General features: G+C 55.1%; 1 protein-coding gene across 4 annotated transcripts in view; it reads left to right on the top strand.

Moving 5' to 3' along the window:
- The first annotated feature begins 1,866 nt into the window (after positions 1-1,866).
- Positions 1,867-17,357, top strand: part of PKNOX1 (PBX/knotted 1 homeobox 1) — a 59,969-nt gene continuing 44,478 nt past the window's right edge. The window contains exon 1 of one of the 4 annotated variants that reach the window (XM_043593516.1): positions 1,867-2,023. The gene's annotated coding sequence lies outside the window, so the exon portion shown is untranslated. The remainder of the gene's footprint in view (positions 2,024-17,357) is intronic. The other 3 variants (XM_043593513.1, XM_043593512.1, XM_043593515.1) reach the window with 3 other exon arrangements.

Genomic DNA, 17,357 nt, shown 5'->3' with positions numbered 1-17,357 from the left:
ATTGGTGACATCAGGATAAAAGTGTCAAACCTGCCTAAATTTTTTTTTTTTTTGAGAGAGAGAGAGACAGAGGCCTGAGTGGGGGAGGGGCAGAGAGCGAGAAAGACAGAATCCAAAGAGGCTTCAGGCTGAGCCGGCAGCACAACTCTGAACCAGGCACCCCAAACTTGCCTGCTTTTAAATTAAAAAGGTCACTCCCACGTAAAATGGGGGGTGGGGGTGGGGGGAGTCATCTAACTTTACCGTGCTCTTGGATTGAAGCCAAGATACTGTACAGAAGTTGTGTCAGATCAGTAGGGGAGTTCAATGTCGTTTTTCTTGCTCAGTGACTTTGAAGAAATTGAGTAGCTCCAGTGTGGTATTTCTCTTTTTTAGGCCCGCCTAAGGCATGCCTCTAGGTATTGGCTACAGCATTTCAAACAGTGTTTGAGGCGTTTCCTTACATTACATACAATCCAAAATGTTGCTGTTTTGTAGGGACCACAAGCGCAGCCTTCCATAATTCCTTCTTTGTCACGATTGTTATTTAAAGAACCAAATGTGCATTGCATGAAAACACTATGACCTTTCCTCCTTCTTAGTTTAAATAAACTCCAGGGTAACTAACAACAAACCCACGAGGAGAACACAAAGTTTCGGACCGGGACCGGGACCGGGACCGGGACCGGGACCGGGACCGGGACGAGGGGGAGGGGGAAGGGAGAGGCCAGGGCTAGTCTGGCGGCTGGTGGGACCCGCACAGCCGCACAGGCCTGCGCCCAGCCGGGCCCACGTGGTGTGAAGTTCTTCCTGCCCCTGTCCTCAAGTCCTCGGTGACTGCTGGGCGAGGGACCCTGCGTTTCCGCTCTGCATTGGGCCCCGCACACTGCCTAGCTGGCCCGGGGTCCCCTCGCTGGCCGCCCTGCGGCGCGGGCCCGGCCACAACCCTCTCTCTGTAAAACGCGGTCCCACCGAGCCACACGGCATTTGGCCCGGGGCCGCGCGCCGTTAGCGGTGCCCGGGCCCAGGCGCCCTCCAGCCACACGTTCGCAGCCCGGGGCTGGCGTGCTCCCCGGGCAGCGCGGGCGCCGGTGCGCGGCCCTGCTCCGAGCCGGGTCTGGGTGGGCACGGCGCTCCCCGCTCGCCGGGACTGTTTCCGCAACAATGAACCCCCCCGCCTGCACGCGGGCAGGCGCTGCCCTTCCGCCCGCGGGGTCTGCGGGCGCCCCGCACCCGACCCCGAAAGCCCACCCCCAACACACACAACTTTCGTGTCCCCCTAAGGGAGGCCACTTCACCCGCACTCCGGCCTGCGCGGGTCGCCCGGGGCGGCGGGGGAGGGGAGGCGGGACAGGTGGACCCAAGGCGGAACGCGGGAGCAGAAGGGGGCCCCGTCCCCGGGGCAGCGCCCGCGCCCGCGTCCACCCGGGCACCGCACACAAAGGGGCGCGCGCAGGGTGCCCGGCGGCGGGGGCCCACCTGCCGCGGGTCGCGCCCGGAGCGGCCCGCGCCTCCTCCCGCGATGGTTCGGCCCGCCCTCCCCGCGGCACTGCGGCGGATGGTTCCGCCCACCCCAGCCCGCTCCACACACCTCGCCCCTCCCGACGGCCGGCGGAGGGGGCGTGGCGCGCGCGCGCGCCGGGCCACGCCCCTCGATGCATAGTCATGAGGCGGCGCCCTGGGCCCGCGCGGCGGGGCGGGCCGCTCCTCCTCGCTCGCCGGCGCGCCCTGCTGGGGGGCGGGGCCCGGCGCGGGCGCGAGGCGGGGGCGGCGCCGGCCGCCGCCCGCCCCCGCCTCGCTCCCCGCCCCCGGTGCGCGGGCCCCGCCCCGCGCCGCCGCCGCGCAGGGGCGGGGCGGGGCCCGGGTGCGGCAGGCCCCGCCCCCTCCCTGAATATTGATGCGGCGCGCGTCGGCGTCGCCCTCCTCCCATTGAGCGAGGCTGTGTCGCGTGGCCCAGCGTCGGCGTGACGGTTGGACGCGGGCGCGGCACTGCGGGTCCCGATTGCTGCAGCCGCTTGTCAGTGTGATGAAGATTGGCACCCAGGTAAGCTGTCACTCAACCGCTCCGCCGCCGCCGCCGCTCCGCCGCCCCGTCCCTATCAATCACGCCGGCCCGCAGGCGCCGCGGCCGCCGCCCCGCCGCCGCCGCCCGGGTCTCCGCGGGCCGCCGCCGCCCGGGAGGGCCGCGCCGGACCCGCCGCCCGGGGCAGGGGGCGGGGAGGGGGCGCGGGTGGGGGAGGGGAGCCGAGGCCGCGGGGAGGGGCGCTGCCCGCCGGGCCGGCGCGGGGGCGCGCCCCGCTTGTTTTTCGGTGTGGGTTGAGGGACGCGGAAATTTCTGGAAGGCGCCGCCGGTGCCGCGCGGGGCCCGCTGCGAGGCGCGCGCTCCTAACCGTCCCTCTCGGAGCGCGGCGCGCGCCCCTGCGCGGGCGGGGGCGCGGGGGCGCGCGGGGGCGGGGCCGGCGGCGGGGGGGGCGCGGGGGCGCGCGCGGGGCGGGGTGGGGGGGGGAGGGCGGCCGGGGGGCGCGCTCGCGGGGCCGGGATGGGGGCGCGCGCCCCGCGCTCGGTGCCGCGGCCACCGGGGGTGCTGGGCGGGGCTGGCGGCGGGGGCAGGCGGGGGGGGGGCGCCCGCAGGGAGCGGCGCCGGGGTGCGAGGGGCGGGGGCGCCGAGCCCCCTGGAGCCCCCTGGAGCCCCCTGGAGGCGGACGTCGGGGGCAGCCGGGGCGGGCGCCCTCCTGCCCCAGGGCAGGGTGCTCCAGATGTGTGGCTGGTAGTGGTCGGACGGGGGGAAGTGGATGCCAGGAGGTGCGGGGCTCGGTGAGGCCGCTCGCTGGCGCTCACATTCCTTCAGCCAGAGATCGTGAGTCACTCGAGAGGAATTAGGAAAAGTTGAGTCTGCCTTATTTCATCGCCGTGGCTGTTGGAGTGCCCCGTTCTGTCGGTGGTCCCCAGACCCCACCAGTGCGGCCCGCGTGCGTGCTGTCGCGTCTGGAGCCGGCTCCGCGTGGCTGGGGGGCGGGGGGTGGGGGAACCTGTGCACCAGCACACGTGCATCTGTGGCTTGGATCGCAGACTCGAAAGCACCGGGATGTGGTCGGCGTGGATAAGGGGAAAGTAGTTACTTGCACCGTAAGAGTTCGCTTTTTGTAACAGCAACTGGGTTTTGGTTTTTTTTTCCCCTTAGGAAGGGAGTACGTTCCACTTCGGGGTGAATAAAATCCTGAGTTTTAGTTGGGCGTGAGTTTATGATTTTTTTCTGGAGTATTCTGAAAAAGGAAATATTTAATACATTTATGTAACACATCCTTTTTGGCAAATTATATAATGCTTTGTATGGTACATTCTAAATATTCTCAGGGAGAATTGAAGCGAAAGGGAACCGTTTGCCAGTGCAGTGATCGGTGATGCACTCAAAGGTAGTTGTGGGCATATTATTTGGAGGGTGGCCGCCGGCCTCAAATCTGCCTTTCATGTCTTTAGCTTATTGAGGTGGAGAGCGATCTGGGGGTCATCTAGAATATTTGATTGAGTCCACAGTGCACCATTGCAGGACGTCACTTAACCGGGTGCATTCTTAGGCAGAGGTAGGATGCTTCCCGCTTCAGAGATTTAAAAGTGGAAATTGGAATTGATGAGATGTGTGGGTGAAAACGGACTTGAGAGATTAACATTCAGCGCTTAAGATTTCAGTGTCAGCGGGTTGCGTGGTTAAGGATAGGAATACTGACACATTTTGTTGGATCTTGACCACTGGTTTCCACACATTTGCATTTGTGTGTAGCACATTGTAACTTTCCCCGAAAGTAACAACATAAGAACTCTGCATTTGAATAGTAACATTGTAGCTGTGACTTTCACTTTTGTTGCAAATTGTTGAAGCATTTGAAACTGTTGAGAAGAAACCCTGAAGCCACTGGAGGGGGGCAGGGGGGAGAATGTGCCCTGGGGCCTTTTCCGGGCTTCCCCCCCCCGGGCTCCTCCTAGAGAAAAGAGGACCCAGAACGGAGCCCATATATCATATCGAAATAGTTACCAAGATACTGAGCCAAATTGATGCTTGACTTGCTGATGTGCCCTTGGTTGCCTCACTTAGTACCAGGCGGGGCCCCGGCGTTAGTGACTTTCGGAGTAGTCTGGCATTTCTGTAGCAATTCTGGTGCTTTGTGAGCATGTCTGTAGTTTCTGTTGGTGGAAAAGACAGGTGGTGCTAAAACCCCAGGATTTCTTGTCTCTCTTCGTAATTGAGTGGGGGCTAAACTTCAGCCGGAGGGTACTGCAAACGAAGATGTGATGCACTTTCTCACTCAGGTTCACAGTGTCCTTGTTTTCCTTCCTGAAGTGGCTGCACTGTTGGCAAAGGGGATGAGGAAGTAAGGGTGCGGGAAGGGGACGCCAGGCTTAGCCGTCTGGGGGCGGGGGGGGGCATCCTACGGGCCAGGAGCTGCAGCAGCCACGTGGGGAGTGCCGTCTACACGGGTTGTGAGGGCTCGCAACTGTGATAAGTTACCATTTTGTCTCGGACGGTGGAAGCACCGGGTAGGGAGAGTTCAGCCTGGAAATTGTTAGAATCAACGCTGAAGGGCCGGGGAGCCTGGCCGTTTGCTGGAAAGGCCTGGCTGCAAAGCCGGGAACATGAGGCCGCCCCTGCCATAGCAACAGCCGCCCCTTGTGGCGTGTCAGCCCCACCGCTGTTTCTGGAAAGTTCGTGCACAGAAGGCTGTGTGGTGTCACAGCAAACGTGCTGTCTGACGAGGTAGTTGGAAACCAGTGGCTCCAAAGCTCGGTGGTTCTGTGGGAGGCGGGGGCAGGCATTGAGGGGACACAACAGCTTCTTCGTTCTGTGCTGGATTCTGTAGGGAGAAGGTTCTGCGGTGTTTTCAAAAATCTTGAAAGCAACTGAGCTCCCAGGTTGCACGCCTGAGAGTCTGGGAGTAAAATTTTGCACTCATCTTAGGGTCGCGAGTCTTCCCTTTAAATGATAGGACCCAGCCGTCCGCCAGGTCAGCCGCCACGGCCTGCCCTGCCTTCTCTGCCTGCACGGTCAGCTGCTCAGCACGGGGCGCTGGTGCGTCTGGGGGGAGGGTGTGATTCCCCGTCACCCGGCAGGCATGTGCCCTCTGTGCCCTCTGTGGCCGAACGAGCACCCCTGTGCAGGTGAGAGGCCGCAGGGCACGCTCACTGCAGGTGCTGTAATTGTTTGCCAGCTGTGACTGACCCAGAATGAGTAGCTGTTTTGGTCGGGTCCCCAGGTGGCAGGGACCGGGCTGCTCCCGAGCCCGGGGGGCTTAGGGGGTTACACAGGAATAAGGAAAAGAGGAATCTGGCGGGACCCCAGGAAGCTCTAGTGCTGGGCTTTGGGGCTCACAGAAGTACAGCTTGAACTCTGGGCGCGAGTCTGGGCCTTTCTCGGTTCAGCTAGACTGTCGCTCCCCACTGTCTGCCGGCCCTGCACACTGTTGATTGCAAGTTCTCTCCCCACAGCCTACCCGCCTTGTGCTCTTCCTGTTCCCCAGGGTACACGGGGAGAGTGACTGAGCTCTTTCCCTCCGCCACCTTGCAGACGCTGCCCCACGGGCTGGGTGCTGCCCACCCCCCCCCCCCCCACCTCCGGTCCTTGGGAGGGCTGGGCTCTTGCCTTCCCACAACTGCAGTGGGGCCAGGTCCCTCTAAAGGGACCATGAGCTGGTAGGTACTGTGATGCAGATTCCACCTAGAACAGTCTGGCCAGACTTTTGCAAAAATAATTGCCTTAATGAGAGCTTGGTAAGTTCTCAATATACCTTGTTTTATGTTGTTTGAGATAGTTGATCGAGGTTTTGTTTTTTTGTTTTTGGGGTTTTTTTTTTTGCATTAAAAAATTTACAAATTTAGCTTTGCATGTTTAAAAATTTTTTTAAATATTTATTTTTGAGAAAAAGGGAGAGACAGAGTACGAGTGGAGAGGGAGATCCAAAATCTGAAGCAGGTTCCAGGCTCTGAGCTGTCAGCACAGAGCCCCATGTGGGGCTTGAACCCACAAACCCGGGAGATCATGACCTGAGCCGAAGTCGGACGCTTAACAGACTGATCCCCACCCCCAGGCGCCCAGCTTTGTGTTCTTCTAAAGTGTGTGTTTATGGATACCTCCCCCCAACCCCCCAGGATGTACTTCGGCAGAATTTCTTGCAGCACAAGCACAGACACTTCTGTGACACTGCGGGACTTGACCCTCGGGGCCGGACACTTCTGTATCGTGGAGGCTGTCCTGTGCACTGTAGGCTGTCAGCAGCATTCCTGGTCTCTACACACTGGATGCCACTGGGACCCCCACTCCCAGCTGTGACGACCAAAAATGTCTGCAGATATTGCCAATGTCACAAAAGTCACAAATATGGACAGAAGTCACCCCTGGGTGAGAACTGATCTAAAACGGCATTCCCCAAAATGTATACTGTGGAACTTGAGTTTAATGGGCTGTGTGTCCATTTTCATGTTATTAGTTATTTTGTGGTTGAGTTTTCGTCGGTATTATTATGTATGTTTCTACCTATATAACTCACATATTTTTCACTTAAAATATTTAGCTAACATCTTCACACAGTTTTGTGATTCTGGTTTTTTTCTTTAAAGTTTATTTATTTTGATAGAGAGCAGGGGAGGGGCAAAGAGAGAGGGAGAGAGAGAGAATCCCAAGCAGGCTCCAGGCTGCCGGCATAGAACCCGACTTGGGGCTCGGACTCATGACCCGTGAGATCATGACCTGATTTAAAATCCCGGGTGGGACGCTTAACCCACTGAGCCACCCAGGAGCCCCCAATTCTCGTTTTTTTTTTTTGTCCCCCCCCCCCCCGTGTATTGCTTTATGGCTGTGGCTGGTGTTGTGGAGCCTTTGAGCATTTAGGTTTTGATACTTCCTCTGTGTTTCTTCCATCATCCTCTGGCCTACCAAGCTCAGTGCTAGCCAGATGGCAGGGCACTGAGTAGGCGGGGTAACGCCCCCGGGTCCCTTTCTGCGGTGCCCTGTCCTGGAGCATACGGTGCCCCGGGCAAAGGCTTGTCCACGTGAAAGGGTCCTGGCCTTGAACAGTTGGGGTTCTTGTTTTTCATAAAACATTAACTCTTTAAAAAAAAAATTCTTTTTTAACATTCATTTTTGAGAGAGGGAGCGGGGGAGGGACAGAGAGGGAGACGCAGGATCCGAAGCAGGCTCCAGGCTCCGAGCTGTCAGCCCAGAGCCTGACACGGGGCTCGAACCCACAAACCCTAAGATCATGACCTGAGCCGAAGTCGGACGCTTGACCGACTGAGCCCCCCAGGCGCCCTCATTAATTCTTGATAACAAGTCCATCATGAAAGTTTTGAGTGTGGGGTTTTAGTGATGCCACTGATGGTCACGGTCTGAAAAGCAAAGCCCACTAAGACATCGCAGTTCAGAATTTGCTAAAACAGATTCTGATTCCATTAAAACACCTTCATTGTTAGAATTTTGCTGTGACTTTAATGGACTTGTGTGGATCTTTGGCTTAGAAATGTCTTGTTTTCGGACAGTTTGTTTTAACAGGATTTACTCTCTGATTAAAAAAAATTTTTTTTTCAAATGTTTTTGTTTATTTTTGAGACAGAGAGAGACAGAACAGGAGCAGGGGAGGGGCAGAGAATGAGGGAGACACAGAGTCTGAAGCAGGCTCCAGGCTCTGAGCTGTCAGTGCAGAGCCCGGCGCGGGGCTCGAACTCACGGACTGTGTGTGAGATCATGACCTGAGCTCAAGTCGGACGCTCAACCGACTGAGCCCCCCAGGCGCCCCTGATTTTATTTGAATGTTAAAGAGGTATCTCCCCAAAACTTGTGTGAAAAATAAAGTGATCTCTTGACAGATGTTTTCTTCAGAATGAGTTATTGACTGAATACCTCCCGGGGGTGGGGGTCGGGGGGGATGTGAGCCAGTGTGGAAGACCGTGGACATGGACAGGTGGCCGAGCCGCGGTCCCTGAACCCCTCCCCGCCCCCCCCCCCCCCCCCCCCCCGTCCACACACAATTAAGATGCCTTGAACTGGAGCGACATACAGTTAGTTTCCTGAAAGAGATCTGGGAAAAGATCTGACAGTTGTCTCGGATTCCTTGAGAACTTTCTGAGCTTTCCGAACAAATAGGTCTGGTTTGAAAGGGGATCCTCAGTGACACTCAGTTTCTGGAAAATAGTAGTAAGCAGAAAAACGAGCAAAAGGGACCCGCAGTTCGCGAGTGTCTCTGGCTTTGAGACCGTCGCTCCCGGAGACAACAAAGCTAAGGTCCCCCTAGAACGTCTGGTCTCTGTCGGTGGACTCGATCGTGTTCCTCGTGGTCATTAGTTGCAGCAGGCGCACCTGTCCTGCCGGGAGAGTGGACCCTGTAGGACGCGTGGGAGCCGGGGTGGGGGGTGGCGGCGGCGGCCCCTGCCACAGGCCTGTTTGCGGATTAACCGGAAAACGCAAAACACTGGATGTCCCCCAGGCTGCTCTCGCCGCTTTTAGACGGGTCACAAAGAGGACGGCTCGATTTCTGAAGCGTCACGTGTGTCTCTTCGGACAGCTGGGCCTTAGGCCAGGGCTGGCAAACGACAGGCCGCTGGCCAAGTGGCCCTGGGGCCGCGCGCTCTGCATTTTGAGGGTCACACGAGAAGAAAGGAGACTGTGTGACAGAGAAGGTGGGTCGCCCGCAAAGCCAAGAGAGCACCACGTGGCCCCCGCGGAACACGTTTGCTGACCTCCCTCAGTTCACGGCCGGACCACGTGGAGGCCGATCTGGGTGCAGGCGATCGGGTTGCATAACCGTCGGGGAAAGACGAGCGAGGAAAGGGAGGGGGCGGGCTAGCTCCCCGCGGGGGACTGGGCCCTGCTGGGGCCGGTCTGCGACGACGTCACCCTGTGAAAACCCGGCCTGTGTAAATAGCTCCCCGGCCAGAATTAGAATCGCGAAGGCCTCCACGTGACCACGCGCTGGAAGCTAAATCTAGAAGCCTGCTTTCAGGACGAGTTCCTGGCGCTTCCGGGCTCCCCTGTTTTTCTCTCCTTGGCATCTGAGCCCTGGGGAACCTCGCGTCGCTGATGAAGTCAGGAGACGGTGTCGGATTCTCTGTCCTGCCGGCCGCCGCCGCCTGGCCCAGGAGCGCTTGTTCCGAGACTCCCGATGCCCCTGGGGGAGCAAGGAAGGTTCCCTGGTGGGGCGGCGCTCCCTGCGACGGCCCGCAGGGCTCAGGAGCACCAGGCGAGGGGGCCGAGGGCAGGGGGCCGGGGCCGGGGCCGGGCGCCCTCGCTTCGGTCTGTAGGGGCTGCTGTTTTCCTCCTAGAATCTCCGCCTGCTTTTTTGTCTTCACATCTCTTTCAGGGTTTCTTCTTTCGTAAAAGGAATAAGAAAAGGGACCGAATGATCCTCACCTCTTTTTTTTTTTTTTTTTTATTAAAAAAAATTTTTTTTTCAACGTTTATTTATTTTTGGGACAGAGAGAGACAGAGCATGAACGGGGGAGGGGCAGAGAGAGAGGGAGACACAGAAACAGGCTCCAGGCTCCGAGCCATCAGCCCAGAGCCTGACGCGGGCCTCGAACTCACAGACCGCGAGATCGTGACCTGGCTGAAGTCGGACGCTTAACCGACTGCGCCACCCAGGCGCCCCAATCCTCACCTCTTTTAACACGGTTGTTTTTCTCCTGGACCCTTTGACCCTCTGGATACCCTGAGGTCAGCCTGCCTGAGGGTACACCCGCCCTGTTGTTATTTCGAGTTTGGGTTTCTGTTTCAGTTGTCGCGTCAGCCCAGGACGTCCTTACGTTCCCCGTAACTGTCTTGAACTTTAAAAATCTCTCTCGTTGTGTCTGTTATTTTCCCTGTTTTAAAAAGTTACTCTTCTTTTTTTTTTAAAGATTTTTTTAATGTTTATTTTTGAGAGAGAGGAAGAGTGCGAGCAAGGGAGGGGCAGAGAGAGAGGGAGGCACAGAAACCGAAGCAGGCTCCAGGCTCCGAGCTGTCAGCACAGGGCCCGCCATGGGGCTCGAACCCACGGACCATGAGATCATGACCACGAGAGCCAAAGTTGGATGCTTAACCAACTGAGCCACCCTGGAGCCCCTAGACCTATGTGAGGCACTTTTTTTTTTTAATGTTTATTTATTTTTTACAGAGAGACAGTACGTGCAGGGGAGGGGTAGACAGAGAGAGAGACACAGAATCCAAAGCAGGCTCCAGCCTCCTAACTGTCAGCACAGAGCCCGACGCGGGGCTCAAACCCACGAACCGTGAGATCATGACCTCAGCTAATTTTTCCTCTGACAATTTTCACCTCTAACAATTTTTCCTTTGATGGGTGTGATTTTTGGTGGCAAGTCTGAAAACTCTTCCCCTTAGACCCAGAAGATTTCCTGTTTTTTATTTTATTTTTTTTATTTTTTAAATGTTTATTTTTGAGAGAGAGGGAGGGAGGGAGGGAGGGAGGGAGGGAGAGAGAGAGAGAGAGAGAGAGAGAGAGAGAGAGAGAACATGAGCAGGGGAGGGGCAGAGAGAGAGAGAGAGAGACACACACACACAGAATCCAAAGCAGGCTCCAGGCTCTGAGCCATCATCACAGAGCCTGACGCGGGGCTCGAACCCACGAACTGTGAGATCATGACCTGAGCCGAAGTCGGACACTCAGCCTACTGAGCCACCAGGCGCCCCTAAAAAATTATTCTATGTGAACTGTTCTCCTAGTGGATAATTCAGTTCATAGAATTTGCATGGAGTGGAATGCACATAGCGGAACGTTCCCGGTATCTCTGTCTTCCAAGCTTAAGAGAATGTTTTCCTAATGTGATTTTTTTCCGTGTAGGGAATAATACCAAAAGCGATGATTACGGTACAAATAAAACATTTAAATATTTTCCCTTTGTGTACTCTTGGCAGGGTGTCATTAAAACGATCTGAAATCTGTCTAGACTAGTCAGGATAATCAGGTGTTGAAAAGTAGGTATGAACTGTGCTCTGCGATGTGTGATGTGGCTGCTCATTCGAAGGGGGCATCGAGGTACTGGTGAGTGTGCAGAGTACTAACTGTCAGTGTAAACGTGCTGTAATTCAGGTTCTGTGGCGTTAACTGGGAATGAAGCATTTATGGCTAAGAGGAACACAGCCGCGATAAAGTTTAACCGCTAGCGCCCTGGAATTCATTTTAAGGGGCTAAACCCTGGAAGATGATCCTGGGTGTGTTTGCCTTCCCAGACTGTTGTGTGTGCGCAGCCAGCCCTGAGCCTCGAAGGACAAACAGCCACAGTCCCTGCGGTACCGAGGGCAGATTGCGGTGTGGGAGTCCGGGGAGCGGGCGCTTCCGTCCTCGGTGGAGTGAGGGCTGTTGGCGAAGCGGGGCCTGTGGGTGAGTGCGGATCGGAGGAAGGGGGAGGGGAAGCGGAGGACTGAGGTAGGGACGTAATTCCCAAAGCGCCAGAGGGAGAGCTTCGCTCAACGGAGAGGAAAGAGGGGCGCCTGGCCGGCTCAGTTGCCGGAACGTGTGATGTTTGACCTCAGGGTCGTGAGTTGGAGCCCCACGTTGGGTGTACTTAGACAGGAGCATGGGAAGAAGAAGATGACGACAAGGAAGCTTACTTGGTTGAGAAACAACCGACCCGAGCTGGCGTGGGGAAGTCCGCAACGTGTCAGTAACTGCAGGTCATGTCAGTGGGTTTAGACCTCCCACGTGATGATGACTCCAGATTTAGGAGAAATGTGGAAATCTAGCTACATGCTGCGAATGAGTGAAGACTCCTGGGGGGCTCAGTCGATTAAGCGTCTGACTTCGGCTCCGGTCGTGATCTCGCGGTCCGTGAGTTCGAGCCCCGCGTCGGGCTCTGTGCTGACGTCTCGGAGCCTGGAGCCTGCCTCCGATTCTGGGTCTCCCTCTCTCTGTGCCCCTCCCCTGCTCACCCTCTTTCTTAACTTCAAAAATAAATAAACATTGAACATTTTTTAGAAATATTTTTTAGGGGCGCCTGGGTGGCTCAGTCAGTTGAGCGTCCGACTTTGGCTCAGGTCGTGACCTTGTGGTCCATGAGTTTGAGCCCCCCGTCGGGCTCTGTGCTGACAGCTCGGAGCCTGGAGCCTGCTTCCGATTCTGGGTCTCCCTCTCTCTCTGCCCCTCCCCCGCTCATGCTCTGTCTCTCTCTGTCAAAAATAAATAAACAGGGGCGCCTGGGTGGCGCAGTCGATTAAGCGTCCGACTTCAGCCAGGTCACGATCTCGCGGTCCGTGAGTTCAAGCCCCGCGTCAGGCTCTGGGCAGATGGCTCGGAGCCTGGAGCCTGTTTCTGATTCTGTGTCTCCCTCTCTCTCTGCCCCTCCCCCGTTCATGCTGTGTCTCTCTCTGTCCCAAAAATAAATTTAAAAAAAAGTTGAAAAAAAAATTTAAAAATAAATAAACATAAAACAAAACTTTTTAAATAGTTTTTAGGATGACCATATATAGTATGCCTTATTCTTATTAAGGTAAATTCTTTTTAATAAAAGAAATAGGGGCATCTGGGTGGCTTAGTCGGTTAAGCATGTGACTTTGGCTCAGGGCATGATCTCGTGGTCTGTGAGTTCGAGCCCCGCGTCGGGCTCTGTGCTGACGGCTCGGAGCCTGGAGCCTGCTTCCGATTCTGTGTCTCCCCCTCTCTGCCTCTCCCCTGCTCTGTCTCTCTCAAAAACAAACATGAAAAAAATACTGTGTGCAAGTGATACACCCAGAACACAAGAAGGTAGGAAACAGGGATGGGAATGTATATGAGTCCTAACAGAAAGAAAGCAGGTTTAGTAACTTTGAACCAGACATACTTAGGCTCAAGTGGCAGAGCTCTGAGCACGTCTTGTCACTCAAAGGCACGGTTAATGATCGCACACTTAATGTGACAGTGAAACAGAGTCCTACTCTCCAAAACCGGAGAAGCGGACCTTCTACGTGTACAGGGGAAGGCTGTAAAGGGACTGTGAGTTGCAAGCCAAGGACCCAGGAAGAAGAAGGGGTGTGGAGGGGGCTCTTAGCCTGGTCCCGGTGACGTTTGGGGCCAGATCATTCTTTGCACCTGTGCACGGTAGGGTGTTTCACAGAAGCCCTGGCCTGCACTCACTAGACGCCAGTGGCCACCCATCCCCCTCCTTGTGATAGCCAGAGTTCTGGACTTTGACAATCTTTAAAAACAAAATGTTGGGGCGCCTGGAGGGCTCAGTCGGTTAAGCATCCGGCTTCAGCTCAGGTCATGATCTCGCGGTTCATGAGTTTGAGCCCCGCATCAGGCTGCGTGCTGACAGCTCGGAGCCCGGAGCCTGCTTCCGATTCTGTGTCTCCCTTTCTCTCTCTGCCCCTTCCCTGCTCATGCTCTGTCTCTCTCTGTCTCAAAAATAAATAAAAATTAAAAAAAAAAAATGTTGAGGGGAGCCTGGGTGGCTCAGTTGGTTAAACAACGAACGGACTTTGGCTCAGGTCGTGATCTCGTGGTTTGTGAGTTCGAGCCCCACGTCGGGCTGTCTGCTGTCAGCACAGAGCCCACTTTGGATCCTCTGTCCCTCTCTCTCTCTGCCCCCTCCTCCGCTCTTTCTCAAAAATAAATAAAAGTTTAAAAAATAAAGTTTATTTTTGAGAGTGAGAGAGCGAGAGCACGAGCGGTGATAGAGCAGAGAGAGAGGGAGAGAGAATCCCAAGCAGGCTCCACACCAGCAGCACAGAGCCCGACACGGGGCTCCAACCCACGAACCGTGAGATCGTGACCTGAGCCGAAATAAAGAGTCAGACAACTAACTGAGCCACCCAGGCGCCCCAAGAGAGAATCTTAAGCAGGCTGCACACTCATGGTAGAGCCCAACACGGGGCTCAGTCCCACGACCCCGGAGTCAGGACCTGAGCCGAAATTAAGAGGCAGACACTCAACCCACTGAGCCACCCAGGTGCCCCCAAATAGAGATTTTCTTCCTTTATGTGGAACATTTAACAAAACTGGCTACATACAGGCCACAAAGAAAAATCCCAAGTGTTCAGAAAGTAAATCCTGTAGGCCAGATTCTCAGACCATAATGCAACCCAGTTAGAGCTTGACAGTGAAAGGGCAGCTAAGAACGTCTCCCCGACAATGTTAAGAGCCCCCTCGTTGTATCCCTTGGGTTAAAGAGGAGATCAGAAACTCCTTTCAGACTCTGTGTAAGGGAATGGCAGAGGGCTGCATGCCAAAATCCTAGGATGAGGAAAAACAGTTCTCAGGAGAAAGAAAATGCATGACCTAAATGTGTTAGAGAACAAGAGAAGTAAATGAATTCAGCTTTCAACTCAAGAAACCAGGAGAATAAGATAAGTCAAAGACAATAGAGGCAAATCTATTTTTGCGTTTTGCAAATCTGATTAAAAAGAAATGAGAGCGCAGTACTTTCAAAAGGGATATAACGGCACGTGTGAAGATCTCTAAACAAGAATACACCGCGCACGATCTGATGGCAATAAGTTTGAAGAACTGTGGATGGCTTATGAAGAAGGTATAAGAGACCAGAATTGACCTTGGAGGTACAAAACCTGTACAGACCAGCAACTTTAGATGAAGTTGAGAAAGTAGCCAAAGATGTATCTGTTTAAAAGGCACTAGGAACCATTGTGTGAGTTAGATCAAAGTTTGTGTTTAAATTGTAGCAACCATCAGGCGAAACAAAAATTTGTATGTTATTATGTCACATGGTCAAGGTTTTCAGGGCAAATAAAAGATACACAAATGTGAAATTAAAGCTGTTAGGCAAATACCCTGTAATCCTAAATTTGAATTGTAGATATCAGTGTTAACTTGTTTTGAAAAAAAAAAATTTTAAGATTTTCTTTTTTTTTTTTTTAATGTTTATTTTTGAGAGAGAGGGAGGGAGAGTGTGTGCACATATGTGCAAGCAGGGGAGAGGCAGAGAGAGAGCGAGTTGAGAGAAGCTGAAGCAGGCTCCAGGCTCCGAGCTGTCAGTGTGGAGCCTGACGCGGGGCTTGAACCCACGAACCGTGAGATCACGACCTGAGACAAAATTGGATGCTTAAACAACTGAGCCCCCCAGGCGCCCCTGAAAAATTTTTAATGGGAAAACATCTCCTGTGTCTCCTGCAGAGGCCTGGACACAGTGAGCACCCAGAGCACCTGGATTGTGGTCTCTACGTATCATTTCTCACCGAAAGGAATCAGAGCCCCTCGAACGAACGGCAAAGTCAGAGTCTGGTGCCGAAAATGGACACGATGAGCCTGGAGTAGCTTGTCTTACCCGAAAGCAGAAGAGCTGTCGGGAATTCGTAGGGTGTGTTAAGGGCTCTAGGAGGTTACTAAGGGGGCTTGCATTGGCCAAAGACGGGGCCATTTGTAACATCAAAACATAGATACGTTTATGTAAGGTTGTACTTACTCTCCCTGTTCAAACCACCGAGGTCCTCATGTGCTGCAAACAGCCTCACCGGTCACCGGTGGAAACCACCGGGGAAGCACACGTTATTCTGAAAATTGGCAACCAGAGGGAAAGAAGCAAGCCTTAAGCAAGCCCATCACTGGGGCTGCGGTGAGGAGAATGGGCTTTGGCGTGGGGCTTGGGAAGAGTGGCCCTGGGAGGAAGATCTGGAGGCGTGGCTGGAGGTCAGGAAGTGGAGACTCGAGGGGGGTCCTTCGCCCCCTCTTCCGTGAGGTGATCGTTTCTGTCAACTTGGTGAATACACGCTAGATGATTCTTCTCCAAAGTGAAATTCTGGAGAATAACCTTCATGGCTGCAGCTGGAGTCTGTGACACCCCACAGTTTAACCCTCACGTGCTCGTGAGTAGTACCCAGAATCCTTCCCATGCTATCCACGTGCATTTGCTACGTTGTGCATTTCTTCCACGTGTTGATGAAACATGAGGTAGGAGTTCTGTCCTCTGTAGCCATTGGCGTTGTGGTATTTTGGAGCTGGCGGACTCTCAAGCCTGGGCTGTGGGAGACGTGGCCTCTGCACCCGAGCTCTCCTCTCCTTTGGACTCTGGTTCGTGTTCACGGAGCAGCTACATGGGTGGGCGGCATCCCGCGTGACATCCTTGCTTGTCACTGAAAGGCACCCCTGTTTGCCCACGGACCGCCGCCTTCATCCGCTCTCGGCGTTTCCCATTTTGACGGACACCATAATTCATAGGTTGAATTCACGGCATTAATGAATTAACATTCACATTGTTGCATCCAAGTTGTAAGATTGCCCGCTCCTGTACCGATTTCCCTGCGGGTTCTACATCTGTGTTAGACACAGGGTCACTGTGTTCTCAGAGATGACATGTCAACGACACAGCGGGGCTTCAGAGCCACAGAGACCGACCTCAGGGAAGTAGGCAACCTCTGAGGACCCTGCTACGAATGATCTGCGAGAGCGTTGTGGTTAACGACTAGCGTGAAGCCGATCGCCCTGTCGGTGGGGGCAAAACAACCATTTGGTTATGCCCGCGGCTGCGTGGGTCGGGAATTTGGAAAGGGTCCAGTGGAAACGGCCTGTCTCCGTCCCACAGTGTTGGGGTCCTCAGCTAGGACGACCCAGGCCCGTGGCGGCCTGATGGCTGAGGGCTGGAGTCTTGGGGAGTTTCCTCAAAGCATTTCTACTGCCTTCTCGGGGTTCCAAGTGAGTCACTAAGGTCAGCCCAGATTCAAGAGCAGGGGACAGAACCCCACACTCATCGGGAGGAATCAGTGAATTTGGGGATGTGTTTTAAAAGGGCCCCACATAGGGGCACCTGGGTGGCTGGGTCGGTGAAGCATCAGACTTCGGCTCAGGTCACGATCTCACGGCTCATGGGTTTGAGCCCCGTGTCGGGCTCTGTGCTGACAGTTAGGAGGCTGGAGCCTGCTTTGGATTCTGCGTCTCCCTCTCTGTCTACCCCTCCCCTGCGCGTACTGTCTCTCTGTAAAAAATAAATAAACATTAAAAAAAAAAAGTGCCTCACGTCGGTCTAGGGGCTCCAGTGGCTCAGTCGGTTAAGCGTCCAACTTTGGCTCTCGTGGTCACGATCTCACGGTCCGTGGGTTCGAGCCCCGCGTCGGGCTCTGTGCCGACAGCTCCGAGCCTGGAGCCTGCTCGGGATTCTGCGTCTCCCTCTCTCTCTGCCCCTCCCCCGCTCACATTCTGTCTCTCCCTCAAAGATAAACAAACGTTAAAAAATAAGACAGTGCCTCACGTTGGCCGCAACGCAGAGCACACTCGAGATGACGTTTCTCCTCTCCGTTTCCCTGTCGTCTTGGCACAAAACGAGTGGCGAGCTTCTGAGAACGAGTTGTCCGCGCGCGTGTGCGCTGGCACGGGCTGCACGAGTAGGACCGTCGCGCGGAGGCTCGAGCCCCGTTCTTGCAGCCGTGCGCAGAGTGGCTCTTTCGGTGCTTCTGCGGCAACCGGCTCGGTCGTCAAGGG

This window comes from Prionailurus bengalensis, chromosome C2 (assembly GCF_016509475.1).
Source record: "Prionailurus bengalensis isolate Pbe53 chromosome C2, Fcat_Pben_1.1_paternal_pri, whole genome shotgun sequence".
In the NCBI taxonomy this organism is placed as follows: domain Eukaryota; kingdom Metazoa; phylum Chordata; class Mammalia; order Carnivora; family Felidae; genus Prionailurus; species Prionailurus bengalensis.
This window is presented reverse-complemented; position numbering and strand designations above follow the sequence as displayed.